This window comes from Phalangium opilio, unplaced genomic scaffold (genome assembly GCF_054372755.1).
Source record: "Phalangium opilio isolate 3A_F unplaced genomic scaffold, DU_Popi_V2 ptg000105l_1, whole genome shotgun sequence".
Taxonomy (NCBI): domain Eukaryota; kingdom Metazoa; phylum Arthropoda; class Arachnida; order Opiliones; family Phalangiidae; genus Phalangium; species Phalangium opilio.
Genome location: NW_028324207.1, coordinates 6,840,376 through 6,866,264, shown reverse-complemented (window position 1 = coordinate 6,866,264; position 25,889 = coordinate 6,840,376). Strand labels below are relative to the sequence as shown.

At 39.6% G+C, this 25,889-nt stretch overlaps 1 protein-coding gene and 86 non-coding genes across 91 annotated transcripts in view; 86 read left to right on the top strand and 1 right to left on the bottom strand.

Moving 5' to 3' along the window:
* LOC149628482 (solute carrier family 12 member 2-like) overlaps positions 1-25,889 on the top strand; it is a 223,797-nt gene that overhangs the window by 141,648 nt on the left and 56,260 nt on the right. The gene's annotated exons all lie outside the window — the stretch shown is intronic.
* TRNAR-UCU (transfer RNA arginine (anticodon UCU)) lies at positions 204-276 on the top strand. Its single transcript has one exon. It is a non-coding gene; the product is annotated as a tRNA-Arg (tRNA).
* Positions 496-568, top strand: TRNAR-UCU (transfer RNA arginine (anticodon UCU)). Its single transcript has one exon. It is a non-coding gene; the product is annotated as a tRNA-Arg (tRNA).
* TRNAK-UUU (transfer RNA lysine (anticodon UUU)) lies at positions 642-714 on the top strand. Its single transcript has one exon. It is a non-coding gene; the product is annotated as a tRNA-Lys (tRNA).
* Positions 788-860, top strand: TRNAR-UCU (transfer RNA arginine (anticodon UCU)). The gene has a single exon. It is a non-coding gene; the product is annotated as a tRNA-Arg (tRNA).
* Positions 934-1,006, top strand: TRNAR-UCU (transfer RNA arginine (anticodon UCU)). The gene has a single exon. It is a non-coding gene; the product is annotated as a tRNA-Arg (tRNA).
* TRNAR-UCU (transfer RNA arginine (anticodon UCU)) lies at positions 1,225-1,297 on the top strand. The gene has a single exon. It is a non-coding gene; the product is annotated as a tRNA-Arg (tRNA).
* Positions 1,371-1,443, top strand: TRNAR-UCU (transfer RNA arginine (anticodon UCU)). The gene has a single exon. It is a non-coding gene; the product is annotated as a tRNA-Arg (tRNA).
* On the top strand, positions 1,517-1,589 carry TRNAR-UCU (transfer RNA arginine (anticodon UCU)). Its single transcript has one exon. It is a non-coding gene; the product is annotated as a tRNA-Arg (tRNA).
* Positions 1,663-1,734, top strand: TRNAR-UCU (transfer RNA arginine (anticodon UCU)). The gene has a single exon. It is a non-coding gene; the product is annotated as a tRNA-Arg (tRNA).
* TRNAR-UCU (transfer RNA arginine (anticodon UCU)) lies at positions 1,808-1,880 on the top strand. The gene has a single exon. It is a non-coding gene; the product is annotated as a tRNA-Arg (tRNA).
* On the top strand, positions 1,954-2,026 carry TRNAR-UCU (transfer RNA arginine (anticodon UCU)). The gene has a single exon. It is a non-coding gene; the product is annotated as a tRNA-Arg (tRNA).
* TRNAR-UCU (transfer RNA arginine (anticodon UCU)) lies at positions 2,100-2,172 on the top strand. Its single transcript has one exon. It is a non-coding gene; the product is annotated as a tRNA-Arg (tRNA).
* Positions 2,246-2,317, top strand: TRNAR-UCU (transfer RNA arginine (anticodon UCU)). The gene has a single exon. It is a non-coding gene; the product is annotated as a tRNA-Arg (tRNA).
* Positions 2,537-2,609, top strand: TRNAR-UCU (transfer RNA arginine (anticodon UCU)). The gene has a single exon. It is a non-coding gene; the product is annotated as a tRNA-Arg (tRNA).
* TRNAR-CCU (transfer RNA arginine (anticodon CCU)) lies at positions 2,683-2,755 on the top strand. The gene has a single exon. It is a non-coding gene; the product is annotated as a tRNA-Arg (tRNA).
* Positions 2,829-2,901, top strand: TRNAR-UCU (transfer RNA arginine (anticodon UCU)). The gene has a single exon. It is a non-coding gene; the product is annotated as a tRNA-Arg (tRNA).
* TRNAR-UCU (transfer RNA arginine (anticodon UCU)) lies at positions 3,120-3,192 on the top strand. Its single transcript has one exon. It is a non-coding gene; the product is annotated as a tRNA-Arg (tRNA).
* Positions 3,266-3,338, top strand: TRNAR-UCU (transfer RNA arginine (anticodon UCU)). The gene has a single exon. It is a non-coding gene; the product is annotated as a tRNA-Arg (tRNA).
* Positions 3,412-3,484, top strand: TRNAR-UCU (transfer RNA arginine (anticodon UCU)). The gene has a single exon. It is a non-coding gene; the product is annotated as a tRNA-Arg (tRNA).
* On the top strand, positions 3,558-3,630 carry TRNAR-UCU (transfer RNA arginine (anticodon UCU)). The gene has a single exon. It is a non-coding gene; the product is annotated as a tRNA-Arg (tRNA).
* Positions 3,850-3,922, top strand: TRNAR-UCU (transfer RNA arginine (anticodon UCU)). The gene has a single exon. It is a non-coding gene; the product is annotated as a tRNA-Arg (tRNA).
* On the top strand, positions 3,998-4,070 carry TRNAR-CCU (transfer RNA arginine (anticodon CCU)). Its single transcript has one exon. It is a non-coding gene; the product is annotated as a tRNA-Arg (tRNA).
* On the top strand, positions 4,144-4,216 carry TRNAR-UCU (transfer RNA arginine (anticodon UCU)). The gene has a single exon. It is a non-coding gene; the product is annotated as a tRNA-Arg (tRNA).
* Positions 4,290-4,362, top strand: TRNAR-UCU (transfer RNA arginine (anticodon UCU)). Its single transcript has one exon. It is a non-coding gene; the product is annotated as a tRNA-Arg (tRNA).
* Positions 4,436-4,508, top strand: TRNAR-UCU (transfer RNA arginine (anticodon UCU)). The gene has a single exon. It is a non-coding gene; the product is annotated as a tRNA-Arg (tRNA).
* On the top strand, positions 4,582-4,654 carry TRNAR-UCU (transfer RNA arginine (anticodon UCU)). Its single transcript has one exon. It is a non-coding gene; the product is annotated as a tRNA-Arg (tRNA).
* Positions 5,311-5,383, top strand: TRNAR-UCU (transfer RNA arginine (anticodon UCU)). Its single transcript has one exon. It is a non-coding gene; the product is annotated as a tRNA-Arg (tRNA).
* Positions 5,457-5,528, top strand: TRNAR-UCU (transfer RNA arginine (anticodon UCU)). The gene has a single exon. It is a non-coding gene; the product is annotated as a tRNA-Arg (tRNA).
* On the top strand, positions 5,748-5,820 carry TRNAR-UCU (transfer RNA arginine (anticodon UCU)). The gene has a single exon. It is a non-coding gene; the product is annotated as a tRNA-Arg (tRNA).
* TRNAR-UCU (transfer RNA arginine (anticodon UCU)) lies at positions 5,894-5,966 on the top strand. Its single transcript has one exon. It is a non-coding gene; the product is annotated as a tRNA-Arg (tRNA).
* On the top strand, positions 6,040-6,112 carry TRNAR-UCU (transfer RNA arginine (anticodon UCU)). The gene has a single exon. It is a non-coding gene; the product is annotated as a tRNA-Arg (tRNA).
* Positions 6,186-6,258, top strand: TRNAR-UCU (transfer RNA arginine (anticodon UCU)). Its single transcript has one exon. It is a non-coding gene; the product is annotated as a tRNA-Arg (tRNA).
* TRNAR-UCU (transfer RNA arginine (anticodon UCU)) lies at positions 6,332-6,404 on the top strand. Its single transcript has one exon. It is a non-coding gene; the product is annotated as a tRNA-Arg (tRNA).
* TRNAR-UCU (transfer RNA arginine (anticodon UCU)) lies at positions 6,478-6,550 on the top strand. Its single transcript has one exon. It is a non-coding gene; the product is annotated as a tRNA-Arg (tRNA).
* TRNAR-UCU (transfer RNA arginine (anticodon UCU)) lies at positions 6,624-6,696 on the top strand. The gene has a single exon. It is a non-coding gene; the product is annotated as a tRNA-Arg (tRNA).
* Positions 6,770-6,842, top strand: TRNAR-UCU (transfer RNA arginine (anticodon UCU)). The gene has a single exon. It is a non-coding gene; the product is annotated as a tRNA-Arg (tRNA).
* TRNAR-UCU (transfer RNA arginine (anticodon UCU)) lies at positions 6,916-6,988 on the top strand. Its single transcript has one exon. It is a non-coding gene; the product is annotated as a tRNA-Arg (tRNA).
* On the top strand, positions 7,354-7,426 carry TRNAR-UCU (transfer RNA arginine (anticodon UCU)). The gene has a single exon. It is a non-coding gene; the product is annotated as a tRNA-Arg (tRNA).
* On the top strand, positions 7,646-7,717 carry TRNAR-UCU (transfer RNA arginine (anticodon UCU)). Its single transcript has one exon. It is a non-coding gene; the product is annotated as a tRNA-Arg (tRNA).
* Positions 7,924-7,996, top strand: TRNAR-UCU (transfer RNA arginine (anticodon UCU)). The gene has a single exon. It is a non-coding gene; the product is annotated as a tRNA-Arg (tRNA).
* TRNAR-UCU (transfer RNA arginine (anticodon UCU)) lies at positions 8,070-8,142 on the top strand. The gene has a single exon. It is a non-coding gene; the product is annotated as a tRNA-Arg (tRNA).
* TRNAR-UCU (transfer RNA arginine (anticodon UCU)) lies at positions 8,359-8,431 on the top strand. The gene has a single exon. It is a non-coding gene; the product is annotated as a tRNA-Arg (tRNA).
* On the bottom strand, positions 10,069-10,141 carry TRNAV-UAC (transfer RNA valine (anticodon UAC)). Its single transcript has one exon. It is a non-coding gene; the product is annotated as a tRNA-Val (tRNA).
* TRNAR-UCU (transfer RNA arginine (anticodon UCU)) lies at positions 10,484-10,556 on the top strand. Its single transcript has one exon. It is a non-coding gene; the product is annotated as a tRNA-Arg (tRNA).
* TRNAR-UCU (transfer RNA arginine (anticodon UCU)) lies at positions 10,630-10,702 on the top strand. The gene has a single exon. It is a non-coding gene; the product is annotated as a tRNA-Arg (tRNA).
* On the top strand, positions 10,776-10,848 carry TRNAR-UCU (transfer RNA arginine (anticodon UCU)). Its single transcript has one exon. It is a non-coding gene; the product is annotated as a tRNA-Arg (tRNA).
* Positions 10,922-10,994, top strand: TRNAR-UCU (transfer RNA arginine (anticodon UCU)). The gene has a single exon. It is a non-coding gene; the product is annotated as a tRNA-Arg (tRNA).
* TRNAR-UCU (transfer RNA arginine (anticodon UCU)) lies at positions 11,068-11,140 on the top strand. Its single transcript has one exon. It is a non-coding gene; the product is annotated as a tRNA-Arg (tRNA).
* Positions 11,506-11,578, top strand: TRNAR-UCU (transfer RNA arginine (anticodon UCU)). Its single transcript has one exon. It is a non-coding gene; the product is annotated as a tRNA-Arg (tRNA).
* Positions 11,798-11,869, top strand: TRNAR-UCU (transfer RNA arginine (anticodon UCU)). Its single transcript has one exon. It is a non-coding gene; the product is annotated as a tRNA-Arg (tRNA).
* Positions 12,076-12,148, top strand: TRNAR-UCU (transfer RNA arginine (anticodon UCU)). Its single transcript has one exon. It is a non-coding gene; the product is annotated as a tRNA-Arg (tRNA).
* On the top strand, positions 12,222-12,294 carry TRNAR-UCU (transfer RNA arginine (anticodon UCU)). Its single transcript has one exon. It is a non-coding gene; the product is annotated as a tRNA-Arg (tRNA).
* Positions 12,511-12,583, top strand: TRNAR-UCU (transfer RNA arginine (anticodon UCU)). Its single transcript has one exon. It is a non-coding gene; the product is annotated as a tRNA-Arg (tRNA).
* On the top strand, positions 12,657-12,729 carry TRNAR-UCU (transfer RNA arginine (anticodon UCU)). Its single transcript has one exon. It is a non-coding gene; the product is annotated as a tRNA-Arg (tRNA).
* TRNAR-UCU (transfer RNA arginine (anticodon UCU)) lies at positions 12,803-12,875 on the top strand. The gene has a single exon. It is a non-coding gene; the product is annotated as a tRNA-Arg (tRNA).
* Positions 12,949-13,021, top strand: TRNAR-UCU (transfer RNA arginine (anticodon UCU)). The gene has a single exon. It is a non-coding gene; the product is annotated as a tRNA-Arg (tRNA).
* On the top strand, positions 13,095-13,166 carry TRNAR-UCU (transfer RNA arginine (anticodon UCU)). The gene has a single exon. It is a non-coding gene; the product is annotated as a tRNA-Arg (tRNA).
* On the top strand, positions 13,240-13,312 carry TRNAR-UCU (transfer RNA arginine (anticodon UCU)). Its single transcript has one exon. It is a non-coding gene; the product is annotated as a tRNA-Arg (tRNA).
* TRNAR-UCU (transfer RNA arginine (anticodon UCU)) lies at positions 13,386-13,458 on the top strand. Its single transcript has one exon. It is a non-coding gene; the product is annotated as a tRNA-Arg (tRNA).
* Positions 13,532-13,604, top strand: TRNAR-UCU (transfer RNA arginine (anticodon UCU)). The gene has a single exon. It is a non-coding gene; the product is annotated as a tRNA-Arg (tRNA).
* Positions 13,678-13,750, top strand: TRNAR-UCU (transfer RNA arginine (anticodon UCU)). The gene has a single exon. It is a non-coding gene; the product is annotated as a tRNA-Arg (tRNA).
* On the top strand, positions 13,823-13,895 carry TRNAR-UCU (transfer RNA arginine (anticodon UCU)). The gene has a single exon. It is a non-coding gene; the product is annotated as a tRNA-Arg (tRNA).
* On the top strand, positions 13,969-14,040 carry TRNAR-UCU (transfer RNA arginine (anticodon UCU)). The gene has a single exon. It is a non-coding gene; the product is annotated as a tRNA-Arg (tRNA).
* On the top strand, positions 14,114-14,185 carry TRNAR-UCU (transfer RNA arginine (anticodon UCU)). The gene has a single exon. It is a non-coding gene; the product is annotated as a tRNA-Arg (tRNA).
* On the top strand, positions 14,551-14,623 carry TRNAR-UCU (transfer RNA arginine (anticodon UCU)). Its single transcript has one exon. It is a non-coding gene; the product is annotated as a tRNA-Arg (tRNA).
* On the top strand, positions 14,842-14,914 carry TRNAR-UCU (transfer RNA arginine (anticodon UCU)). The gene has a single exon. It is a non-coding gene; the product is annotated as a tRNA-Arg (tRNA).
* Positions 14,988-15,060, top strand: TRNAR-UCU (transfer RNA arginine (anticodon UCU)). Its single transcript has one exon. It is a non-coding gene; the product is annotated as a tRNA-Arg (tRNA).
* Positions 15,134-15,206, top strand: TRNAR-UCU (transfer RNA arginine (anticodon UCU)). Its single transcript has one exon. It is a non-coding gene; the product is annotated as a tRNA-Arg (tRNA).
* On the top strand, positions 15,280-15,351 carry TRNAR-UCU (transfer RNA arginine (anticodon UCU)). The gene has a single exon. It is a non-coding gene; the product is annotated as a tRNA-Arg (tRNA).
* On the top strand, positions 15,425-15,497 carry TRNAR-UCU (transfer RNA arginine (anticodon UCU)). Its single transcript has one exon. It is a non-coding gene; the product is annotated as a tRNA-Arg (tRNA).
* TRNAR-UCU (transfer RNA arginine (anticodon UCU)) lies at positions 15,571-15,643 on the top strand. The gene has a single exon. It is a non-coding gene; the product is annotated as a tRNA-Arg (tRNA).
* TRNAR-UCU (transfer RNA arginine (anticodon UCU)) lies at positions 15,716-15,788 on the top strand. The gene has a single exon. It is a non-coding gene; the product is annotated as a tRNA-Arg (tRNA).
* TRNAR-UCU (transfer RNA arginine (anticodon UCU)) lies at positions 15,862-15,934 on the top strand. The gene has a single exon. It is a non-coding gene; the product is annotated as a tRNA-Arg (tRNA).
* TRNAR-UCU (transfer RNA arginine (anticodon UCU)) lies at positions 16,008-16,079 on the top strand. The gene has a single exon. It is a non-coding gene; the product is annotated as a tRNA-Arg (tRNA).
* TRNAR-UCU (transfer RNA arginine (anticodon UCU)) lies at positions 16,153-16,224 on the top strand. Its single transcript has one exon. It is a non-coding gene; the product is annotated as a tRNA-Arg (tRNA).
* TRNAR-UCU (transfer RNA arginine (anticodon UCU)) lies at positions 16,298-16,370 on the top strand. The gene has a single exon. It is a non-coding gene; the product is annotated as a tRNA-Arg (tRNA).
* TRNAR-UCU (transfer RNA arginine (anticodon UCU)) lies at positions 16,444-16,516 on the top strand. The gene has a single exon. It is a non-coding gene; the product is annotated as a tRNA-Arg (tRNA).
* TRNAR-UCU (transfer RNA arginine (anticodon UCU)) lies at positions 16,590-16,662 on the top strand. The gene has a single exon. It is a non-coding gene; the product is annotated as a tRNA-Arg (tRNA).
* On the top strand, positions 16,736-16,808 carry TRNAR-UCU (transfer RNA arginine (anticodon UCU)). The gene has a single exon. It is a non-coding gene; the product is annotated as a tRNA-Arg (tRNA).
* TRNAR-UCU (transfer RNA arginine (anticodon UCU)) lies at positions 16,882-16,954 on the top strand. Its single transcript has one exon. It is a non-coding gene; the product is annotated as a tRNA-Arg (tRNA).
* TRNAT-UGU (transfer RNA threonine (anticodon UGU)) lies at positions 17,319-17,391 on the top strand. Its single transcript has one exon. It is a non-coding gene; the product is annotated as a tRNA-Thr (tRNA).
* TRNAR-UCU (transfer RNA arginine (anticodon UCU)) lies at positions 17,465-17,537 on the top strand. The gene has a single exon. It is a non-coding gene; the product is annotated as a tRNA-Arg (tRNA).
* Positions 17,611-17,683, top strand: TRNAR-UCU (transfer RNA arginine (anticodon UCU)). The gene has a single exon. It is a non-coding gene; the product is annotated as a tRNA-Arg (tRNA).
* TRNAI-UAU (transfer RNA isoleucine (anticodon UAU)) lies at positions 18,099-18,170 on the top strand. Its single transcript has one exon. It is a non-coding gene; the product is annotated as a tRNA-Ile (tRNA).
* On the top strand, positions 18,381-18,453 carry TRNAR-UCU (transfer RNA arginine (anticodon UCU)). The gene has a single exon. It is a non-coding gene; the product is annotated as a tRNA-Arg (tRNA).
* Positions 18,527-18,598, top strand: TRNAR-UCU (transfer RNA arginine (anticodon UCU)). The gene has a single exon. It is a non-coding gene; the product is annotated as a tRNA-Arg (tRNA).

The window sequence follows — 25,889 nt, the reverse complement described above, 5'->3', positions numbered from 1 at the left end:
ATTAGAAATATGAAAACCCAACTAGCTTCTAGAAACATCAGGACCCAACGGTGACCGTGTCCCAGTAGTGTAGTGTATAGCATATTGGACTTCTAATCGAAAGGTCCTTGGTTCGATCCCCAGCTTTGATGTGAACCATTCATTTTAAAGGAAATATGAAAACTCAACTAGATTCACAAATATCAGGACCCAGCAATGACCGTGTCCCAGTAGTGTAGTGGATAGCATATTGGACTTCTAGTCCAAAGGTCTTGGGTTCGATCCCCAGCTGGGATGATAGCCATTCATTTTACTAGAAATATAAAAACTCAACCAGTTTCGGGAAACATCAGGACCAAATAATAACCGTGTCCCAGTAGTGTAGTGGCTAGCATATTGGACTTGTAATCCAAAGGTCCTGGGTTCGATCCTTATCTGGGATGTTAACCATTCATTTTACTAGAAATATGAAAACTCAACTAGATTCGGGAAACATCAAAACCGAATAATATCCGTGTCCCAGTAGTGTAGTGGATAGCATATTGGACTTCTAATCCAAAGGTCCTGGGTTCGATCCCCAGCTGGGATGATAGCCATTCATTTTACTAGAAATATAAAAACTCAACTAGATTCGGGAAACATCAGGACCAAATAATAACCGTGTCCCAGTAGTGTAGTGGCTAGCATATTGGACTTTTAATCCAAAGGTCCTGGGTTCGATCCCCAGCTGGGATGTTAACCATTCATTTAACTAGAAATATGAAAACTCAACAGGATACGGGAAACATCAGGACAAATCAATATCCGTGTCCCAGTAGTGTAGTGGCTAGCATATTGGACTTCTAATCCAAAGGGCCTGGGTTCGATCCCCAGCTGGGATGAGAATCGTTCCTTTTACAGGAAATATGAAAACTCAACTTGATTCTAGAAACATCTGGACCCAACAATGGCCGTGTCCCAGTAGTGTAGTGTATAGCATATTGGACTTCTAATCGAAAGGTCCTGGGTTCGATCCCCAGCTGGGATGATAGACATTCATTTCACTAGAAATATGAAAACTCAACTAGATTCCGGAAACATCAGGACCAAACAATAACCGTGTCCCAGTAGTGTAGTGGATAGCATATTGGACTTCTAATCCGAAGGTCCTGGGTTCGACCCAAGCTGGGATGATAGCCATTCGTTTTACTAGAAATATGAAAACTCAACTAGATTCGGAAAACATCAAAACCAAATTTTAACCGTGTCCCAGTAGTGTAGTGGATAGCATATTGGACTTCTAATCCTAAGGTCCTGGGTTCGATCCCCAGCTGGGATGATGGCCATTCATTTTACTAGAAATATAAAAACTCAACTAGATTCGGGAAACATCAGGACCAAATAATAACCGTGTCCCAGTAGTGTAGTGGCTAGCATATTGGACTTCTAATCCAAAGGTCCTGGGTTCGATCCCCAGCTGGGATGTTAACCATTCATTTAACTAGAAATATGAAAACTCAACAGGATACGGGAAACATCAGGACAAATCAATATCCGTGTCGCAGTAGTGTAGTGGATAGCATATTGGACTTCTAATCCAAAGGTCCTGGGTTCGATCCCCAGCTGGGATGAAAGCCATTCATTTTTCCAGAAATGTGAAAACTCAACTAGATTCGGGAAACATCAGGACCAACAAATAACCGTGTCCCAGTAGTGTAGTGGATAGCATATTGGACTTCTAATCCAAAGGTCCTGGGTTCGACCCAAGCTGGGATGATAGCCATTCGTTTTACTAGAAATATGAAAACTCAACTAGATTCGGAAAACATCAAAACCAAATTTTAGCCGTGTCCCAGTGGTGTAGTGGATAGCATATTGGACTTCTAATCCAAAGGTCCTGGGTTCGATCCCCAGCTGGGATGATAGCAAATCATTTTACTAGAAATATGAAAACTCAACTAGATTCTAGAAACATCAGGACCCAACAATGACCGTGTCCCAGTAGTGTAATGGATAGCATATTGGACTTCTAATCCAAAGGTCCTGGGTTCGATCCCCAGCTGGTATGAGAATCGTTCCTTTTACAGGAAATATGAAAACTCAACTAGATTCTAGAAATATCAGGACCCAACAATGACCGTGTCCCAGTAGTGTAGTGGATAGCATATTGGACTTCTAATCCAAAGGTCCTGGGTTCGATCCCCAGCTGGGATGATAGCGATTCATTTTACTAGAAATATAAAAACTCAACTAGATTCGGGAAACATCAGGACCTAATAATAACCGTGTCCCAGTAATGTAGTGGATAGCATACTGGACTTCTAATCCAAAATCCTGGGTTCGATCCCCAGGTGGGATGATAGACATCGGTTTTATTAGAAATATGAAAACCCAACTAGATTCTAGAAACATCAGGACCCATCGGTGACCGTGTCCCAGTAGTGTAGCGGATAGCATATTGGACTTCTAATCCAAAGGTCTTAGGTTCGATCCCCAGCTTTGATGTGAACCATTCATTTTAGAGGAAATATGAAAACTCAACTAGATTTTTCAAACATCAGGACCCAGCAATGACCGTGTCCCAGTAGTGTAGTGGATAGCATATTGGACTTCTAATCCAAAGGTCTTGGGTTCGATCCGCAGCTGGGATGATAGCCATTCATTTTACTAGAAATATAAAAACTCAACCAGTTTCGGGAAACATCAGGACCAGATAATAACCGTGTCCCAGTAGTGTAGTGGCTAGCATATTGGACTCCTAATCCAAAGGTCCTGGGTTCGATCCCCAGCTGCGATGTTAACCATTCATTTTACTAGAATTCTGAAAACTCAACAGGATACGGGAAACATCAGGACAAAACACTAAACGTGTCCCAGTAGTGTAGTGTATAGCATATTGGACTTCTAATCGAAAGGTCCTGGGTTCGATCCCCAGCTGGGATGATAGACATTCATTTTACTAGAAATATGAAAACTCAACTAGATTCCGGAAACATCAGGACCAAACAATAACCGTGTCCCAGTAGTGTAGTGGATAGCATATTGGACTTCTAATCCGAAGGTCCTGGGTTCGACCCAAGCTGGGTTGATAGCCATTCGTTTTACTAGAAATATGAAAACTCAACTAGATTCGGAAAACATCAAAACCAAATTTTAACCGTGTCCCAGTAGTGTAGTGGATAGCATATTGGACTTCTAATCCTAAGGTCGTGGGTTTGATCCCCAGCTGGGATGATGGCCATTCATTTTACTAGAAATATAAAAACTCAACTAGATTCGGGAAACATCAGGACCAAATAATAACCGTGTCCCAGTAGTGTAGTGGCTAGCATATTGGACTTCTAATCCAAAGGTCCTGGGTTCGATCCCCAGCTGGGATGTTAACCATTCATTTAACTAGAAATATGAAAACTCAACAGGATACGGGAAACATCAGGACAAATCAATATCCGTGTCGCAGTAGTGTAGTGGATAGCATATTGGACTTCTAATCCAAAGGTCCTGGGTTCGATCCCCAGCTGGGATGATAGCAAATCATTTTACTAGAAATATGAAAACTCAACTAGATTCTAGAAACATCAGGACCCAACAATGACCGTGTCCCAGTAGTGTAATGGATAGCATATTGGACTTCTAATCCAAAGGTCCTGGGTTCGATCCCCAGCTGGTATGAGAATCGTTCCTTTTACAGGAAATATGAAAACCCAACTAGATTCTAGAAACATCAGGACCCAACGGTGACCGTGTCCCAGTAGTGTAGTGGATAGCATATTGGACTTCTAATCCAAAGGTCTTAGGTTCGATCCCCAGCTTTGATGTGAACCATTCATTTTAGAGGAAATATGAAAACTCAACTAGATTTTTCAAACATCAGGACCCAGCAATGACCGTGTCCCAGTAGTGTAGTGGATAGCATATTGGACTTCTAATCCAAAGGTCTTGGGTTCGATCCGCAGCTGGGATGATAGCCATTCATTTTACTAGAAATATAAAAACTCAACCCGTTTTTGGGGAAACATCAGGACCAGATAATAACCGTGTCCCAGTAGTGTAGTGGCTAGCATATTGGACTCCTAATCCAAAGGTCCTGGGTTCGATCCCCAGCTGCGATGTTAACCATTCATTTTACTAGAATTCTGAAAACTCAACAGGATACGGGAAACATCAGGACAAAACACTAACCGTGTCCCAGTAGTGTAGTGGATAGCATATTGGACTTCTAATCCAAAGGTCCTGGGTTCGATCCTTAGCTGGGATGTTAACAATTCATTTTACTAGAAATATGAAAACTCAACTAGATTCGGGAAACATCAAAACCGAATAATATCCGTGTCCCAGTAGTGTAGTGGATAGCATATTGGACTTCTAATCCTAAGGTCCTGGGTTCGATCCCCAGCTGGGATGATAGCCATTCATTTTACTAGAAATATAAAAACTCAACTAGATTCGGGAAACATCAGGACCAAATAATAACCGTGTCCCAGTAGTGTAGTGGCTAGCATATTGGACTTCTAATCCAAAGGGCCTGGGTTCGATCCCCAGCTGGGATGAGAATCGTTCCTTTTACAGGAAATATGAAAACTCAACTAGATTCTAGAAACATCAGGACCCAACAATGACCGTGTCCCAGTAGTGTAGTGGATAGCATATTGGACTTCTAATCCAAAGGTCCTGGGTTCGATCCCCAGCTGGGATGAGAGCCATTCATTTTACTAGAAATATAAAAACTCAACTAGATTCGGGAAACATCAGGACCTAATAATAACCGTGTCCCAGTAATGTAGTCGATAGCATACTGGACTTCTAATCCAAAATCCTGGGTTCGATCCCCAGGTGGGATGATAAACATCGGTTTTATTAGAAATATGAAACCCCAACTAGATTCTAGAAACATCAGGACCCAACGGTGACCGTGTCCCAGTAGTGTAGTGGATAGCATATTGGACTTCTAATCCAAAGGTCTTTGGTTCGATTCCCAGCTTTGATGTGAACCATTCATTTTAGAGGAAATATGAAAACTCAACTAGATTTTTCAAACATCAGGACCCAGTAATGACCGTGTCCCAGTTTTGTAGTGGCTAGCATATTGGACTTCTAATCCAAAGGTCCTGGGTTCGATCCCCAGCTGCGATGTTAACCATTCATTTTACTAGAATTACGAAAACTCAACAGGATACGGGAAACATCAGGACAAAACAATAACCGTGTCCCAGTAGTGTAGTGGGTAGCATATTTGACTTCTAATCTTAAGGTCCTGGGTTCGATCCTTAGCTGGGATGATAGCCATTCATTTTACTAGAAATATGAAAACTCAACTAGATTCGGGAAACATCAGGACCAAATAATAACCGTGTCCCAGTAGTGTAGTGGATAGCAAATTGGACTTCTAATCCAAAGGTCCTGGGTTCGATCCCCAGCTGGGATGATAGACATTCATTTTACTAGAAATATGAAAACTCAACTAGATTCGGGAAACATCAGGACCTAATAATAACCGTGTCCCAGTAATGTAGTGGATAGCATACTGGACTTCTAATCCAAAATCCTGGGTTCGATCCCCAGGTGGGATGATAAACATCGGTTTTATTAGAAATATGAAAACCCAACTAGATTCTAGAAACATCAGGACCCAACGGTGACCGTGTCCCAGTAGTGTAGTGGAAAGCATATTGGACTTCTAATCCAAAGGTCTTTGGTTCGATTCCCAGCTTTGATGTGAACCATTCATTTTAGAGGAAATATGAAGACTCAACTAGATTTTTCAAACATCAGGACCCAGCAATTACCGTGTCCCAGTAGTGTAGTGGATAGCATATTGGACTTCTAATCCAAAGGTCTTGGGTTCGATCCCCAGCTGGGATGATAGCCATTCATTTTACTAGAAATATAAAAACTCAACCAGTTTCGGGAAACATCAGAACCAGATAATAACCGTGTCCCAGTAGTGTAGTGGCTAGCGTATTGGACTTCTAATCCAAAGGTCCTGGGTTCGATCCCCAGCTGCGATGTTAACCATTCATTTTACTAGAATTATGAAAACTCAACAGGATACGGGAAACATCAGGACAAAACAATAACCGTGTCCCAGTAGTGTAGTGGATAGCATATTGGACTTCTAATCCAAAGGTCCTGGGTTCGATCCTTAGCTGGGATGTTAACCATTCATTTTACTAGAAATATGAAAACTCAACTAGATTCGGGAAACATCAAAACCGAATAATATCCGTGTCCCAGTAGTGTAGTGGATAGCATATTGGACTTCTAATCCTAAGGTCCTGGGTTCGATCCCCAGCTGGGATGATAGCCATTCATTTTACTAGAAATATAAAAACTCAACTAGATTCGGGAAACATCAGGACCAAATAATAACCGTGTCCCAGTAGTGTAGTGGCTAGCATATTGGACTTCTAATCCAAAGGGCCTGGGTTCGATCTCCAGCTGGGATGAGAATCGTTCCTTTTACAGGAAATATGAAAACTCAACTAGATTCTAGAAACATCTGGACCCAACAATGGCCGTGTCCCAGTAGTGTAGTGGATAGCATATTGGACTTCTAATCCAAAGGTCCTGGGTTCGATCCCCAGCTGGGATGATAGACATTCATTTTACTAGAAATATGAAAACTCAACTAGATTCGGGAAACATCAGGACCAAACAATAACCGTGTCCCAGTAGTGTAGTGGATAGCATATTGGACTTCTAATCCAAAGGTCCTGGGTTCGATCCCCAGCTGGGATGATAGCCAATCATTTTACTAGAAATATGAAAACTCAACTAGATTCGGAAAACATCAAAACCAAATTATAACAGTGTCCCAGTAGTGTAGTGGATAGCATATTGGACTTCTAATCCAAAGGTCCTGGGTTCGATCCCCAGCTGGGATGAGAATCGTTCCTTTTACAGGAAATATGAAAACTCAACTAGATTCTAGAAACATCAGGACCCAACAATGACCGTGTCCCAGTAGTGTAGTGGATAGCATATTGGACTTCTGATCCAAATGTCCTGGGTTCGATCCCCAGCTGGGATGAGAGTCGTTCCTTTTACAGGAAATATGAAAACTCAACTAGATTCTAGAAACATCAGGACCCAACAATGACCGCATCGCAGTAGTGTAGTGGATAGCATATTGGACTTCTAACCCAAAGGTCCTTGGTTCGATCCCCAGCTTTGATGTGAACCATTCATTTTAGAGGAAATATGAAAACTCAACTAGATTCTACAAACATCAGGACCCAGCAATGACCGTGTCCCAGTTTTGTAGTGGATAGCATATTGGACTTCTAATCCAAAGGTCTTGGGTTCGATCCTTAGCTGGGATGTTAACCATTCATTTTACTAGAAATATGAAAACTCAACTAGATTCGGGAAACATCAAAACCGAATAATATCCGTGTCCCAGTAGTGTAGTGGATAGCATATTGGACTTCTAATCCAAAGGTCCTGGGTTCGATCCCCAGCTGGGATGATAGCCATTCATTTTACTAGAATTATAAAAACTCAACCAGTTTCGGGAAACATCAGGACAAAATAATAACCGTGTCCCAGTAGTGTAGTGGATAGCATATTGGACTTTTAATCCAAAGGTCCTGGGTTCGATCCTTAGCTGGGATGTTAACCATTCATTTTACTAGAAATATGAAAACTCAACTCGATTCGGGAAACATCAAAACCGAATAAAATCCGTGTCCCAGTAGTGTAGTGGATAGCATATTGGACTTCTAATCCAAAGGTCCTGGGTTCGATCCCAGCTGGGATGATAGCCATTCATTTTACTAGAAATAAAAAACTCAACTAGATTCGGGAAACATCAGGACCAAATAATAACCGTGTCCCAGTAGTGTATATTGGACTTCTAATCCAAAGGTCCTGGGTTCGATCCCCAGCTGGGATGATAGCCATTCATTTTTCCAGAAATGTGAAAACTCAACTAGATCGGGAAACATCAGGCCCCAAAACAACCGTGTCCCAGTAGTGTAGTGGATAGCATATTGGACTTCTAATCCAAAGGTCCTGGGTTCGATCCTTAGCTGGGATGTTAACCATTCATTTTACTAGAAATATGAAAACTCAACTCGATTCGGGAAACATCAAAACCGAATAATATCCGTGTCCCAGTAGTGTAATGGATAGCATATTGGACTTCTGATCCAAAGGTCCTGGGTTCGATCCCCAGCTGGGATGAGAATCGTTCCTTTTACAGGAAATATGAAAACTCAACTAGATTTTAGAAACATCAGGCCCCAACAATGGCCGTGTCAGTAGGGTAGTGGATAGCATATTGGACTTCTTATCCAAAATCCTGGGTTCGATCCCCAGCTGGGATGATAGACATTCATTTTACTAGAAATATGAAAACTCAACTAGATTCGGGAAACATCACGACCAAACAATAACCGTGTCCCAGTAGTGTAGTGGATAGCATATTGGACTTCTAATCCAAAGGTCCTGGGTTCGATCCCCAGCTGGGATGATAGCCATTCATTTTACTAGAAATATAAAAACTCAACTAGATTCGGGAAACATCAGGACCAAATAATTATATAAAAACGTCTTGGTTTGGACCAAGGCCGAAAAAACAAACGATATGTGTGAGGTTTATCAATTGACTGAAGTTTCAGATATTGAAATTTTTTCTACTTATTTTTATACACTCAATCCTTAATCAATATTTAATTCAATCAACTGATTTTACTGTTAATCGACCTAGTCCCTCTAAATTAATTTAAAAAATTACATATCTACGCTTTTTCAAGAACAATTACATTTTCCGAAAACATTCTATCGTGAAATTAATTTATCATGTTGAGGATACAGTATTGAATATTTGAAATGTTCTACTGGATGTCTAAAACAAGCAAGCGAACTTTGGCATAACTCGAATGGAAAATGTAAATATTTGATCGTGGATGCCAAAAAGGGTGTTGCGCGAATTTATACATTTAATTTCGTATGTCGAAATGCTACATTTCTATTGTCGCCTCTTTGATGGTAAAGTTGCACTGGAACTTCCTTTTCCGTACTTAAGAATTTCTTGGTCATAACTCAGTCTATGGTAATATTGGCTGAGTGTGTTGCGACGGCTCAGATGACCCATACACAGAAACCACTGGTGATTATAAAATGCCATATATTGGGAAAATAGAGGAAGGGAGGGGGTGTCGGAGTTAAATGTGACCTTCTTGGCATAACTAGTAATGAATGATTTGTTTAACCATATTATTTCCGCGGGAAATGAATATAACAATTCTGCGAAGTATTTCTGTTTATGTGATCTTTACCCTTTACCACACAGGATAAACTTTGTTGCTTTGTCTTAAGTAGACGACATTCACTCTAAACGACAGTCTTATCAACAACTTAAAACAGATTTAAACTTCTTTTGGTGCAAACTTGAAAATTTGTCAAGCCAGCAACAATTAAAACTATGTCGGTCAAGATGCTCACAAGTTAGTGAGTATCGACACGAAATCCCTTCAAAATAATTAATTTCATGATAAAATGTTTTCGGAAAATGTAATTGTTCTTGAAAAAGCGTAGATATGTAATTTTTTAAATTAATTTAGAGGGACTAGGTCGATTAACAGTAAAATCAGTTGATTGAATTAAATATTGATTAAGGATTGAGTGTATAAAAATAAGTAGAAAAAATTTCAATATCTGAAACTTCAGTCAATTGATAAACCTCACACATATCGTTTGTTTTTTCGGCCTTGGTCCAAACCAAGACGTTTTTATATAATATCTGTCGCTTCAGTCTTAATGTAATTAAATTTTGAGTAATTATGTTTTCTTTACCGCTTATTATTATGTCCAATTACGATGGTCAAAACATGTATCTAGCAGGGCCCAAACGTTGCACCTTCCGCGTGTTAGGCGGACGAGATAACCACTACACTACACGTACCTGGTAATACTGAGATTCCTAAGAGATCTAGCTTATTATTATGTCCAATCACGATGGTCTAAACATGTATCTACCAGGGCTCGAACCCGGGACCTTCCGCGTGTAAAGCGAACGTGATAACCATTACACAATGAATACTTGGTTATTCTGAGTTTTCGAAGAGATCTAGCTTATTATTGTGTCCAATAACGATAGTCAAGTCATGTATCTACCAGGGCTCGAACCTGGGACCTTCCGAGTGTAAAGCGGACGTGATAACCACTACACCATAGATACTTGGTTATTTTGAGTTTTCGAAGAGCTCTAGCATTATTATTATGTCCAATCACGATGGTCGAAACAAGTACTTCTGTAATTAACTAAAATTAACATACTTAGACTTAATCGTTTCTGATTAGACTAGCCGATCGCACACCCTGAAAACTTAATTGTTAAATTAAGAGTATTCCGAAAAGTAACTTCGCTCTAGTTTTTCAGTTAGAGGTGGTTAAATATCACGAAAAACCCCATGTTAATCTCCATAGGAAAATTGGTAAAAGCATGTGAATTTTGATTTAACGTTACAAAAGAGTATCAAGTCATATCTACAAGGGCCTACCGGCCCTGTAGAATAACCGTGTCCCAGTAGTGTAGTGGCTAGCATATTGGACTTCTAATCCAAAGGGCCTGGGTTCGATCTCCAGCTGGGATGAGAATCGTTCCTTTTACAGGAAATATGAAAACTCAACTAGATTCTAGAAACATCTGGACCCAACAATGGCCGTGTCCCAGTAGTGTAGTGGATAGCATATTGGACTTCTAATCCAAAGGTCCTGGGTTCGATCCCCAGCTGGGATGATAGACATTCATTTTACTAGAAATATGAAAACTCAACTAGATTCGGGAAACATCAGGACCAAACAATAACCGTGTCCCAGTAGTGTAGTGGATAGCATATTGGACTTCTAATCCAAAGGTCCTGGGTTCGATCCCCAGCTGGGATGATAGCCAATCATTTTACTAGAAATATGAAAACTCAACTAGATTCGGAAAACATCAAAACCAAATTATAACAGTGTCCCAGTAGTGTAGTGGATAGCATATTGGACTTCTAATCCAAAGGTCCTGGGTTCGATCCCCAGCTGGGATGAGAATCGTTCCTTTTACAGGAAATATGAAAACTCAACTAGATTCTAGAAACATCAGGACCCAACAATGACCGTGTCCCAGTAGTGTAGTGGATAGCATATTGGACTTCTGATCCAAATGTCCTGGGTTCGATCCCCAGCTGGGATGAGAGTCGTTCCTTTTACAGGAAATATGAAAACTCAACTAGATTCTAGAAACATCAGGACCCAACAATGACCGCATCGCAGTAGTGTAGTGGATAGCATATTGGACTTCTAACCCAAAGGTCCTTGGTTCGATCCCCAGCTTTGATGTGAACCATTCATTTTAGAGGAAATATGAAAACTCAACTAGATTCTACAAACATCAGGACCCAGCAATGACCGTGTCCCAGTTTTGTAGTGGATAGCATATTGGACTTCTAATCCAAAGGTCTTGGGTTCGATCCTTAGCTGGGATGTTAACCATTCATTTTACTAGAAATATGAAAACTCAACTAGATTCGGGAAACATCAAAACCGAATAATATCCGTGTCCCAGTAGTGTAGTGGATAGCATATTGGACTTCTAATCCAAAGGTCCTGGGTTCGATCCCCAGCTGGGATGATAGCCATTCATTTTACTAGAATTATAAAAACTCAACCAGTTTCGGGAAACATCAGGACAAAATAATAACCGTGTCCCAGTAGTGTAGTGGATAGCATATTGGACTTTTAATCCAAAGGTCCTGGGTTCGATCCTTAGCTGGGATGTTAACCATTCATTTTACTAGAAATATGAAAACTCAACTCGATTCGGGAAACATCAAAACCGAATAAAATCCGTGTCCCAGTAGTGTAGTGGATAGCATATTGGACTTCTAATCCAAAGGTCCTGGGTTCGATCCCAGCTGGGATGATAGCCATTCATTTTACTAGAAATAAAAAACTCAACTAGATTCGGGAAACATCAGGACCAAATAATAACCGTGTCCCAGTAGTGTATATTGGACTTCTAATCCAAAGGTCCTGGGTTCGATCCCCAGCTGAGATGATAGCCATTCATTTTTCCAGAAATGTGAAAACTCAACTAGATCGGGAAACATCAGGCCCCAAAACAACCGTGTCCCAGTAGTGTAGTGGATAGCATATTGGACTTCTAATCCAAAGGTCCTGGGTTCGATCCTTAGCTGGGATGTTAACCATTCATTTTACTAGAAATATGAAAACTCAACTCGATTCGGGAAACATCAAAACCGAATAATATCCGTGTCCCAGTAGTGTAGTGGATAGCATATTGGACTTCTGATCCAAAGGTCCTAGGTTCGATCCCCAGCTGGGATGAGAATCGTTCCTTTTACAGGAAATATGAAAACTCAACTAGATTTTAGAAACATCAGGCCCCAACAATGGCCGTGTCAGTAGGGTAGTGGATAGCATATTGGACTTCTTATCCAAAGTCCTGGGTTCGATCCCCAGCTGGGATGATAGACATTCATTTTACTAGAAATATGAAAACTCAACTAGATTCGGGAAACATCACGACGAAACAATAACCGTGTCCCAGTAGTGTAGTGGATAGCATATTGGACTTCTAATCCAAAGGTCCTGGGTTCGCTCCCCAGCTGGGATGAGAATCGTTCCTTTTACAGGAAATATGAAAACTCAACTAGATTCTAGAAACATCAGGACCCATTAAAAACCGTGTCCCAGTAGTGTAGTGGATAGCATATTGGACTTCTAGTCCAAAGGTCCTGGGTTCGATCCCCAGCTGGGATGATAGCCAATCATTTTACTAGAAATATGAAAACTCAACTAGATTCGGGAAACATCAGGTCCTAATAATAACCGTGTTCCAGTAGTGTAGTGGATAGCATATTGGACTTCTAATCCAAAGGTCCTGGGTTCGATCCCCAGCTGGGATGTTAACCATTCATTTTACTAGAAATATGAAAATTCAACAGGATACGGGAAACATCAGGACAAAACAATAACTGTGTCCCAGTAGTGTAGCGGATAGCATATTGGACTTCTAATCCAAAGGTCCTGGGTTCGATCCCCAGCTGGGATGACAGCCAATCATTTTACTAGAAATATGAAAACTCAACTAGATTCGGAAAACAACAGGACCTAATAATATCCGTGTCCCAGTAGTGTAGTGGATAGCATACTGGACTTCTAATCCAAAATCCTGGGTTCGATCCCCAGCTGGGATGAGAATCGTTCCTTATACAGGAAATATGAAAACTCAACAGGATACGGGAAACATCGCGACAAAACAATAACTGTGTCCCAGTAGTGTAGTGGATAGCATATTGGGATTCTAATCCAAAGTTCCTGGGTTCGATCCCCAGCTGGGATGATAGCCATTCATTTTGCTAGAAATATAAAAACTCAACTAGATTCGGGAAACATCAGGACCAAATAATAACCGTGTCCCAGTAGTGTAGTGGATAGCATATTGGACTTCTAATCCAAAGGTCCTTGGTTCGATCCCCAGCTGGGATGATAGCCAATCATTTTACTAGAAATATGAAAACTCAACTAGATTCGGGAAACATCAGGACCTACTAATAACCGTGTCCCAGTAGTGTAGTGGATAGCATATTGGACTTCTAATCCAAAGGTCCTGGGTTCGATTCCCAGCTGGGATGTTAACCATTCATTTTACTAGAAATATGAAAATTCAACAGGATACGAGAAACATCAGGACAAAACAATAACCGTGGCCCAGTAGTGTAGTGGATATCATATTGGACTTCTAATCCAAAGGTCCTGGGTTCGATCCTCAGCTGGGATGAGAATCGTTCCTTTTACAGGAAATATGAAAACTCAACTAGATTCTAGAAACATCAGGACCCAGTAAAACCGTGTCCCAGTAGTGTAGTGGATAGCATATTGGACTTCTCATCCAAAGGTCCTGGGTTCGATCCCCAGCTGGGATGAGAATCGTTCCTTTTACAGGAAATATGAAAACTCAACTAGATTCTAGAAACATCAGGACCCAACAATGGCCGTGTCCCAGTAGTGTAGTGGATAGCATATTGGACTTCTAATCCAAAATCCCGGGTTCGATCCCCAGCTGGGATGATAGACATCCGTTTTACTAGAAATATGAAAACTCAACTAGATTCTAGAAACATCAGGACCTAATAATAACCGTGTCCCAGTAATGTAGTGGATAGCATACTGGACTTCTAATCCAAAATCCTGGGTTCGAGCCCCAGCTGGGATGATAGACATCGGTTTTATTAGAAATATGAAAACCCAACTATATTCTAGAAACATCAGGACCCAACTGTGACCGTGTCCCAGTAGTGTAGTGGATAGCATAATGGACTTCTAATCCAAAGTTCCTGGGTTCGATCCCCAGATGGGATGTTAACCATTCATTTTACTAGAAATATGAAAACTCAACAGGATACGGGAAACATCAGGTCAAAACAATAACCGTGTCCCAGTAGTGTAGTGAATAGCATATTGGATTACTAATCCAAAGGTCCTTGGTTCGATCGCCAGCTTTGATGAGAACCATTCATTTTATAGGAAATATGAAAACTCAACTAGATTCTACAAACATCAGGACCCAGCAATGACCGTGTCCCAGTAGTGTAGTGGATAGCATATTGGACTTCTAATCCAAAGGTCCTGGGTTCGATCCCCAGATGGGATGTAAACCATTCATTTTACTAGAAATATGAAAACTCAACAGGATACGGGAAACATCAGGTCAAAACAATAACCTTGTCCCAGTAGTGTAGTGGATAGCATATTGGACTACTAATACAAAGGTCCTTGGTTCGATCGCCAGCTTTGATGAGAACCATTCTTTTATAGGAAATATGAAAACTCAACTAGATTCTACAAACATCAGGACCCAGCAATGACCGGGTCCCAGTAGTGTAGTGGATAGCATATTGGACTTCTAATCCAAAGGTCCTGGGTTCGATCCCCAGCTGGGATGATAGCCATTCATTTTGCTAGAAATATAAAAACTCAACTAGATTCGGGAAACATCAGGACCAAATAATAACCGTGTCCCAGTAGTGTAGTGGCTAGCATATTGGACTTCTAATCCAAAGGTCCTGGGTTCGACCCCCAGCTGGGATGTTAACCATTCATTTTACTAGAAATATGAAAACTCAACAGGATACGGGAAACATCAGGACAAAACAATAACCGTGTCCCAGTAGTGTAGTGGATAGCATATTGGACTTCTCATCCAAAGGTCCTGGGTTCGATCCCCAGCTGGGATGAGAATCGTTCCTTTTACAGGAAATATGAAAACTCAACTAGATTCTAGAAACATCAGGACCCAACAATGGCCGTGTCCCAGTAGTGTAGTGGATAGCATATTGGACTTCTAATCCAAAATCCCGGGTTCGATCCCCAGCTGGGATGATAGACATCCGTTTTGCTAGAAATTTGAAAACTCAACTAGATTCTAGAAACATCAGGACCCAACAATGGCCGTGTCCCAGTAGTGTAGTGGGTAGCATATTGGACTTCTAATCCAAAGGTCCTGGGTTCGATCCCCAGCTGGGATGATAGACATTCATTTTACTAGAAATATGAAAACTCAACTAGATTCTACAAACATCAGGACCCAACAATGACCGTGTCCCAGTAGTGTAGTGGATAGCATATTGGACTTCTTATCCAAAGGTCCTGGGTTCGATCCCCAGCTGGGATGATAGCCAATCATTTTACTAGAAATATGAAAACTCAACTAGATTCGGAAACATCAAAACCAAATAATAACCGTGTCCCAGTAGTGTAGTGGATAGCATATTGGACTTCTAATCCAAAGGTCCTGGGTTCGATCCCCAGCTGGGATGTTAACCATTCATTTTACTAGAAATATGAAAATTCAACAGGATACGAGAAACATCAGGACAAAACAATAACCGTGTCCCAGTAGTGTAGTGGATAGCATATTGGACTTCTAATCCAAAGGTCCTGGGTTCGATCCCCAGCTGGGATGAGAATCGTTCCTTTTACAGGAAATATGAAAACTCAACTAGATTCTAGAAACATCAGGACCCAACAATGGCCGTGTCGCAGTAGTGTAGTGGATAGCATATTGGACTTCTAATCCAAAATCCCGGGTTCGATCCCCAGCTGGGATGATAGACATCGGTTTTATTAGAAATATGAAAACCCAACTATATTCTAGAAACATCAGGACCCAACTGTGACCGTGTCCCAGTAGTGTAGTGGATAGCATATTGGACTTCTAATCCAAAATCCCGGGTTCGATCCCCAGCTGAGATGATAGACATCCGTTTTGCTAGAAATTTGAAAACTCAACTAGATTCTAGAAACATCAGGACCCAACAATGGCCGTGTCCCAGTAGTGTAGTGGGTAGCATATTGGACTTCTAATCCAAAGGTCCTGGGTTCGATCCCCAGCTGGGATGATAGACAGTCATTTTACTAGAAATATGAAAACTCAACTAGATTCGGGAAACATCAGGACCATACAATAACCGTGTCCCAGTAGTGTAGTGGATAGCATATTGGACTTCTAATCCAAAGGTCCTGGGTTCGATCCCCAGCTGGGATGATAGCCAATCATTTTACTAGAAATATGAAAACTCAACTAGATTCGGGAAACATCAAAACCAAATAATAACCGTGTCCCAGTAGTGTAGTGGATAGCATATTGGACTTCTAATCCAAAGGTCCTGGGTTCGATCCCCAGCTGGGATGAGAATCGATCCTTTTACAGGAAATATGAAAACTTAACTAGATTCTAGAAACATCAGGACCCAATATTGACCGTGTCCCAGTAGTGTAGTGTATAGCATATTGGACTTCTAATCCAAAGGTCCTGGGTTCGATCCCCAGCTGGGATGAGAATCGTTCCTTTTACAGGAAATATGAAAACTCAACTAGATTCTAGAAACATCAGGACCCAACAATGACCGTGTCCCAGTAGTGTAGTGGATAGCATATTGGACTTCTAATCCAAAGGTCCTGGGTTCGATCCCCAGCTGGGATGATAGCCATTCATTTTACTAGAAATATAAAGACTCATCTAGATTCGGGAAACATCAGGACCTAATAATAACCGTGTCCCAGTAATGTAGTGGATGGCATACTGGACTTCTAATCCAAAATCCTGGGTTCGATCCCCAGCTGGGATGATAGACATCGGTTTTATTAGAAATATGAAAACCCAACTAGATTCTAGAAACATCAGGACCCAACGGTGACCGTGTCCCAGTAGTGTAGTGGATAGCATATTGGACTTTTAATCCAAAGGTCCTTGGTTCGATCCCCAGCTTTGATGTGAACCATTCATTTTAGAGGAAATATGAAAACTCAACTAGATTCTACAAACATCAGGACCCAACAATGACCGTGTCCCAGTAGTGTAGTGGATAGCATATTGGACTTGTAATCCAAAGGTCCTGGGTTCGATCCCCAGCTGCGATGTTAACCATTCATTTTACTAGAATTATGAAAACTCAACAGGATACGGGAAACATCAGGACAAAACAATAACCGTGTCCCAGTAGTGTAGTGGATAGCATATTGGACTTCTAATCCAAAGGTCCTGGGTTCGATCCCCAGCTGGGATGATAGCCATTCATTTTACTAGAAATATAAAAACTCAACCAGTTTCGGGAAACATCAGGACCAAATAATAACCGTGTCCCAGTAGTGTAGTGGATAGCATATTGGACTTCTAATCCAAAGGTCCTGGGTTCGATCCCCAGCTGGGATGTTAACCATTCATTTTACTAGAAATATGAAAACTCAACAGGATACGGGAAACATAATAATAATAATAATAATCTAAGTTTATTTCGTGTCCATAACACCCAGTGGGCTATATTTCAATGGGTCACGATTTCAATGCATAGAGAGGTGGTGGCTAGCCCCTATGCCACAGCTAACCGACAGCGCCCTATACTAAGTACTACCGTTAACCTCTGCAAGTTTTGATGGAAAGGAGAAACCGGGTAAGACCGCGGAGGAAAACTCCTTTAACAAGTGGGGAGAGAACTTGCAAACTCTACACAGAAGGGTTCATTCCCAGGTTTTTCACCCGGTGCCACAGTCCGGGATCGAACCCGGGACCCTCTTGCTGCGAGGCGAAAGTGCTAACCACTTCACCATCAGGACAAAACAATAACCGTGTCCCAGTAGTGTAGTGGATAGCATATTGGACTTATAATCCAAAGGTCCTGGGTTCGATCCCAGCTGGGATGATAGCCATTCATTTTACTAGAAATAAAAAAACTCAACTAGATTCGGGAAACATCAGGACCAAATAATAACCGTGTCCCAGTAGTGTATATTGGACTTCAAATCCAAAGGTCCTGGGTTCGATCCCCAGCTGGGATGATAGCCATTCATTTTTCCAGAAATGTGAAAACTATACTAGATTCGGGAAACATCAGGACCAAAAAAATAACCGTGTCCCAGTGGTGTAGTGGATAGCATATTGGACTTCTGATCCAAAGGTCCTGGGTTCGATCCCCAGCTGGGATGAGAATCGTTCCTTTTACAGGAAATATGAAAACTCAACTAGATTTTAGAAACATCAGGACCCAATAATGGCCGTGTCCTAGTAGTGTAGTGGATAGCATATTGGACTTCTAATCCAAAATCCTGGGTTCCATCCCCAGCTGGGATGATAGACATCTGTTTTACTAGAAATATGAAAACTCAACTAGATTCTAGAAACATCAGGACCCAACGTAAACTCGGTGTACCATTGCAGCAGTTCCCAAGAGACCAGTAGAACCGGGATGTGAGAAACGTTAGTCGTTTTTGGTGGGGTTCGAGTATTTGGACCAAATAGTATTAGGTTAGGTACCATTAGGTTTGGTTATTTGAAAAATAATATAATAAATTCTTACAATTTTTGAAACAAACACATAATAGCAAACTGAACCCAATAAGAGCAAGTGTCATCAACAGCAATAAAATTTGTTACTATCATCGTGCAATACTCATTGTAATTGCCTTAAGTAACGTTAAACAGATGCTTTGATTTTCTGTTTAGTTTTCACTGTGTTTCGTAATTTTTTACAAATAAATTTAGAAATATTGAAGAGTTTTTACCCATTTGTCGACAACAGAGTAAATGTCATTTTCACTTGAATGATTTGTGCCAAATAATATTTCGATTCTTGCTGTCATAAAGGGGTGCGAAGTAGGGAAGGAATTGAAACGATCTCTTATTAACCACATCGGAGATATTGAAAAATCCGCTTCCTGTGTATTAAAATTTACTTTATCATTGGAAAACATAATTGAGAGTTCACTCCTCTTTCTAAAACTCTTGAGATTACCCCAAGTGCCACAGTTAACAAGTTAGAATTCGATTGTATTACGGATGATACATTAATTCAATTATATTTCAGGTTCTTACTCAATTAGAAAGTTTCATTGATAAGCTCTCTAATCATAACTTGTAAACTTTGGCGTTTTGGACAAAATTTCGTAGCACATTTTGGACTTAAAATAGCTTATACTTTGATCCAAACACTATTTTTGGAACAAACTGTATGTTAGGAATTGTTTCAGAAATTACATTTTTGTGAAGCGTTCCTAGAATTCCATTCCAAGAGTCATTAACTCTCGATCCAAAAAACTTCTCAGCCCTGGCTAAAAGAGTAACACTAAAAATATGTAGAGGATTGTTTATATTACAAATAGCTTAAGACCTCTAGTGTAGTAATATCTTATTACTTTAGAATATCGAATGTGTTTAAAACATTGAAGAGATTTATCATGAAGCCACTTTTCTTTCCGTCACTTTTCAAAATAACAAATGGTGAATACTGCAAACAGAAGTAATGTATGTTCATGGACAATGCAAACACATGAATTACAAGAGAAGCCCTTACAAATAACGAGTTGAATTCAACTCAATAAAAAAAATTCTACTTAATTATTAGAGTTCAAGAAAAGTGTTAGGGTGCATTTCGTTAACAAAAATTACCCGTATTGAAACGAAAGAAGGCCAATTTTTGGAGGTTTAAGCAGACGACAGTGCGGTTTAAAATTATATAAGGAAAACGAGGATCATTAATAAGTTGCATTTGATCATTATTAGCTACTTTATCTTGGATTTCTATCATTTACTTTTTTGGGGATTCTAAATTAGGCAGGCGTGTTCCAAGTTAGAAAGGGGTGACTGTTCCAAGTGTCATCTAGCTTCCCTAAGACTCATTTTGCTGAAAGATTATGCATCATAGCAGCCTTAAAATGGATCCAATAGATCCGCAATATTTCAAACTTCATGTGTTGGTCTGCTTGTTCAATATGGTAAATTATTTGTTACTGAAACATCTGATTTTATAAAAAGTGTTCAAAGATAGGGCTAGTGACCATAAATTTAAGTGTTTCAATTTCAAACTTACTTCTAGGAAAGACGCTGTATATCCATTGGGAATTCTAATATCCATTACTTATTTCCTTTCTATTGTTTCACTTTAGACAAGCTCTCGATTTAGACGGCTCAGTCTTTAAGCATTCAGAGCAAATCCACAAATTGCAAACAAACTGAAGTGTTTCATATCACAAGCTAACTCAGTGCGTATTTCGACTTCGTAAATGTCAAAAAATATTCTCATTTGGGTCTAAATTAGTTTCTACGAATCGTTCCTATAATATTGCGTGCACTCAGACGAAAAATGAATTGGAAATTTCCCGAGATAGAAAATTACCTGACTTAATGATAAAATAGTCTTAATTAAAATTTTAGAATCGATTTCCTAGCTTACTCATTACTTAGGGGGGTGACGTCTAACTTGGAACGCGTCTAATATTGAACACTTTTATTAGAATCCCTTTAACAATATTTTGGGGTTTTCCATAAGAATTAAAAACGGCGCAAAATATAACGGATTCATCGAGAATCCATTAAAACCCATTCCAAGATTGTATTGAAAGATCCCGAGGAAATATGTCAATAATTAGATGAGTACCCAATTAAATTAAGAAGATTAGATAAATGGAAATTTTAGGTAATGCTACTGCATTGGTATCAGCCAATATGGTTTTCAGAACTATTCAGGAAACATACACTCACCCAAATTAATTTAAACAAAGGTACTACTCTTTAGCTACAATTCATAACCCTATGCAATATTGTAGACAAGATATTTCACTCATAAATCCTAGTAAAAATATGTTCACTACGTCTTAATTCGGATCAGTCTGATTTTATTATTTTTATTTAGCTCCACCAAACCTCAAATTAACGCTATCTTAGAAATAACTAACTTCTAAAGAAGAGGTAGGTTAAATTTAACATTAGAACACTCTTCTTTCGCTTTTCCCAAAACATGGTATCCCCTGAAATAAGAAATAAAAGTACGTTTTTGAAACGTCCTATTGTTAGCGGCCTCTAACGGGTTAAGCAACAACCAAAAATATTGAGCCCCAAAATTTAAACTCAACGGAAGCATCGAATTGATCCTACTAATAGATGTATTCGAACCAAATGTGTCGATACCTAAATATTTAAAGCATTTCAATTGCACTCTTTCATTTAAATAAAGATATTATCCTTAATTGCAAAACAGTTTTCGAGTTTCTTAAGCCTATGTACTGAATTGGAACCACCCCGTTCCAAATTATAGCCCACTATATCAGAACTGTACCATACAGTTGTTCCAAATTCGACGTAATTACTTTGTTTGGCAAAGGTTAATTTCTCACTTAATAATAATATTTGAAAGCTCGAAATAAATAATCACAATAATTATGAAATTTTTCATAAAAACTCTTTTATGATATATTTTTCAAAAAGTGTTCCGAATTGGACGTCACTACCCTACTGTTCTTATTTTATTTATAAGGGCTATTAAATGTTCTTGGATTATTAAAAATGCCAGCGACAATCAAGAGGCGTGCTATTTACGGAAAATGAAAATTGAGTCTATTGCAGACATTTTCCTTCCTGAACGAGGGGAGCAACACGCTTCTACGTAATAATTTGAAATTATCCACGGGAAGTCTATGATTAATGCAATGTAATCACGAATAATTATCTGATTATTATCCATGGATAACTGATTAACCAAAATTCTGTGGATTATCTTGTCCAAACGCCGACCACTACTTCTACCTAATCACGAAATCGACAAGCGTATGACAAACCACGAAATCGAGTACCTTTCAACAAAATCATGAAATCGAGTAGCCTGTGACGAAACCTTTGAGGAGAGAAGAAACCCACGTGCGCTTCTACCAAAATTAAGAAAAGAAAAATTACAAAACTCGCCGAAGAAATTAATTGTTGTTAGCTCGTAATCTCGTACTCTTTTTTTGGACTGTCAGACACCTCGGTTTGGCTCAGTTAATTATTGCCATGATCCCCATACACGGGGCAAGTAAGCTGCGTAACCTAGTCAATTTTACTCCGTGCGGTCCGCGACAATTTGATCTCGCCGTTTTGGTCTCGGGACAAATGGGTCTCGGGACAATTGGGTCTCAGGACAAATGGGTCGGGGGGCAATTGGGCCTCGGGACAAATGGGTCTTGGGACAAATGGTTCTCGGGACCTAACCCAACCCAACCTTGTTTGGAGGTAAGAAGAATATTTATATGAGTATTAAAAGCCCGCCTCTTACCACGAACAATTTATTAGCAATAATAGAAATATTATGGAAAAGGTGTCAGATAATTAATGGGAGAATATTTTGGAAAAGGTAGCAGCTAATTAAAAGGAGAATATTTTAGAAAAGGTGGCAGCTAATTAATAGGAGAATATTTTGGAAAAGGTGGCAACGGATTATTGGGACCATTGCTTTGGAAAAGGAGGCAACTAATTGGGTAACCAAATAATCACGAGACCAAACCGTCCCGGGACCAAATAATCACGATACCAAATAGTCCCGAGACCAAATAGTCCCGAGACCAAATTGTCCTGAGGCCAAATAGTCCCGAGACCAAATAATCACGATACCAAATAGTCCCGAGACCAAAAAATCACGGGACCAAATCGGCGAGACCAAATTGTCCTATTCCGTACTCCGTGTGGTTAAGAGCTGGTACCCAGTTACTTAGTGGATGCACACGAGTAGGCAGCGTATGCGATTTCACAGATAGTTCTGTCGTCAGCTTTGATGGTTCAAAAACCATGGCACGAGGAAGGTATTGATGTTCAGTGTAGAGCTTGGGTTCTAAAATGGATTGTGAAACATATTCTAAGAGAGCGGTAGCAAATGAACGTGAAGACAACAAATAGCGTAAAGCCTTCACTTAGTGGTATATAAATTGGGCTCCTCTTTCTCAATTCGAGATGGCAGTAAATTCGGTATGGCATATATTTAACCTGTAAAAGCATTTTAGTAACCAGAGCTGCGCAAAGGCACAAAATTCACAGGCTGAACCAGCTGTATAGAATGACTATCTGTTACCAGCGGCGTCGCTCGCGTGCAATAAGAACTTCCATCAAAATGATACAAAGAATGGGTAGATTTTACTAATGACTAATATTTTTGTAGCACCCTAGGAGCGAAGGCACTCGGCGTTGCCCGTCAGCCCCTAGGGATGCATTTTCTTATTACTTTTCACGCGGACATTATTCCATAAAGAAGGGTTTTTAGTTTTTGCCCGCCATTTAAAAAGATGGCAACAAATCGAACCCAAAAGACCATTAAGCCCGTCTATAGGTTAAAGGAAACCCGTGTAATAAAAATTTGTGAAATCTGTTGAAACGCGCGGACTTTGTTGCTTAGCCTAAGAGTTTTTACATTTCTGGGCGCCATTTTTTAAGATGGCGGCGGATTGGAAAAATCTTTCTTAGTACGCGCCTACTACTTATGAGTAACGTTCCAGCAAATTTTCAGCCTTCTAGGGCAAGCGATTTGGGCTGGGCGTTGATTATCAGTCAGTCAGTCTGTCAGGATTTATATAGATTTAGTAGCACTTAGTGAAATATACTCTTTATTGTATTGTTTAATGACAGTGGTCATACATAGGAATGGACTCTATCCCCCTAAATTATGGTCTATGAACGCTACCTTTGTATTGGTATTACATCATGTAGCCATCGTAATTGCAAATCAATGTCAGTGATTCTAAAAAACATCTTAATAGAAAAAAGAAAATAAATCGAATTTCTTTAAATTTAAATCATAAGCATATTATTTTCTCTATTAGTATGGGTCGAGCACACATCTTTTACAAAAGGGTTAGTAGGCATCTAGTCTTCGATTATGTTAAAAAAAAGAGAAGCATCTCTTTATTTCCCTTAACGTGAGTCAAACAAAGAAGGTACATCACAATAGGCCATACTTTAGAGGAGAAACTTTTCTAAGCTCTCTCTTCAATTTTGTCTCGCCGATATTATATGCCTGTACGTCAGACCCATACTTACGCATTATAGATTTATGATTAAACCTTACTGTGTCCCAATAATGTAAGTTTTCAAAGGCGAAAGTTTCTTCTAGCTTATTTTCGCGAATATTAAAAACAGACTGATAGTCGAGAAAAATGAATTATTTTTTGCACTCGAAGCGTAAGAATGAATTTAAGAAGAAAAGAAGGTAAAATATGAGAGCTCTTTGGCGACGTCCGGGTTAAAAAGTGAGAATGAAAATGGAGTGGGCGTAATGATGGGACAGAATGGATTGGAATATTTACTTTGACCCGAATTACCGAGTTGCGACTGCATCATTCTATTTAATGTACCGCCACTGACAGTGAACGTCATTTCTCATTTTAGTTCCAAGCATTCGATGCCTATTTAGCCTCTCGATGATCATCTAGACTTTAACGAGGGACAAATCACTCGCATAATTTTAAAATTGGTTGCAACTATAGACAAATTCGTTTATTACAAACTGAGAAACCAAAACATAGGGGTGAGGCCGCCATTGGGGTAGTCTTCCTATCGCCAAGAAGTTCCTGGTGTAGTGACCTTGGGCTCCATCTGCCGTTATTTCTTGGCGAGATGGAGAATACCCCAATGGCGATCTCTTCCCCAAGTTTTTGTTTCTCTGTTTGGAATTTCCGGATTTGTCTATTTAATTCGATTAAATCAACTTTATCTCCCGGGGTCATGTCGGAGTTAGACCATAGACGAATTTTGAGACATTTTGAGGGTTTGATATGAAAGGTACCAAATCCTTTCTATTTTTGTTCACCAAGCACTGCTTGAGCAAAAGAACGTATGAAAATGACTTTTTTGGGAGGAGGGATGAATTTTTCTAATGTCGGAACTCCAACATTAGAAAAATTATGGAAAAATTTATATATTTAAGTTTTCTCTTTCCAATACTTTTATCAGTATAGCTTTTTTAATTTATAAAAAGTTTGGAAACCAAAATATTACCTCTCCATGAATTTCTATCGTTATTTATTAATAAGCTACAGACGTCAGTCAAACGGTTTAAAATAAGGTTTTTGAAACAAGGTACTTTCATCACATATAAACACCATTCTTAGATTCTCAACAAGATCACTACCCTTGGTCATACTACAGCTAGTCGATCTTGAATGGAAAGCTTTAATTAAAAAATAAACAATTTTAATTATTGTTAGTCTAATCAAATCAGAAAGGATATAACTACTCATTCTGTAAATTCAGTTATTTGTCCCTCGGAAAAACATAACTTTGAATTGAAGTGTAGCCGAGTGCGTAAAAAACTTAATGATCTCAGTGTCTTCTATTTTCGGGACAATGTTTTTATTTCTTCTCATACTAAGAAAGAAGATGCTTAGTGCTCCAGATTTGAAGGAAAGGCGTACATGTATCTTTTTCAATAAACGAAATACGAGTCTGCAAAAGTGACTTCGAATTAACCAAGTTCCGTAAATGCGAATAAGACCTGTCATTTACTTTTCCAGATAGTTTTCCTTATATTCCTTTATTTCGAAGAACAGTGTCATGGCAACGATGAAGTAGCTTTTATGATTGAATTTTGAAATTGACAAGATCCACTAGCTAAAAAGCTTAGTTATAC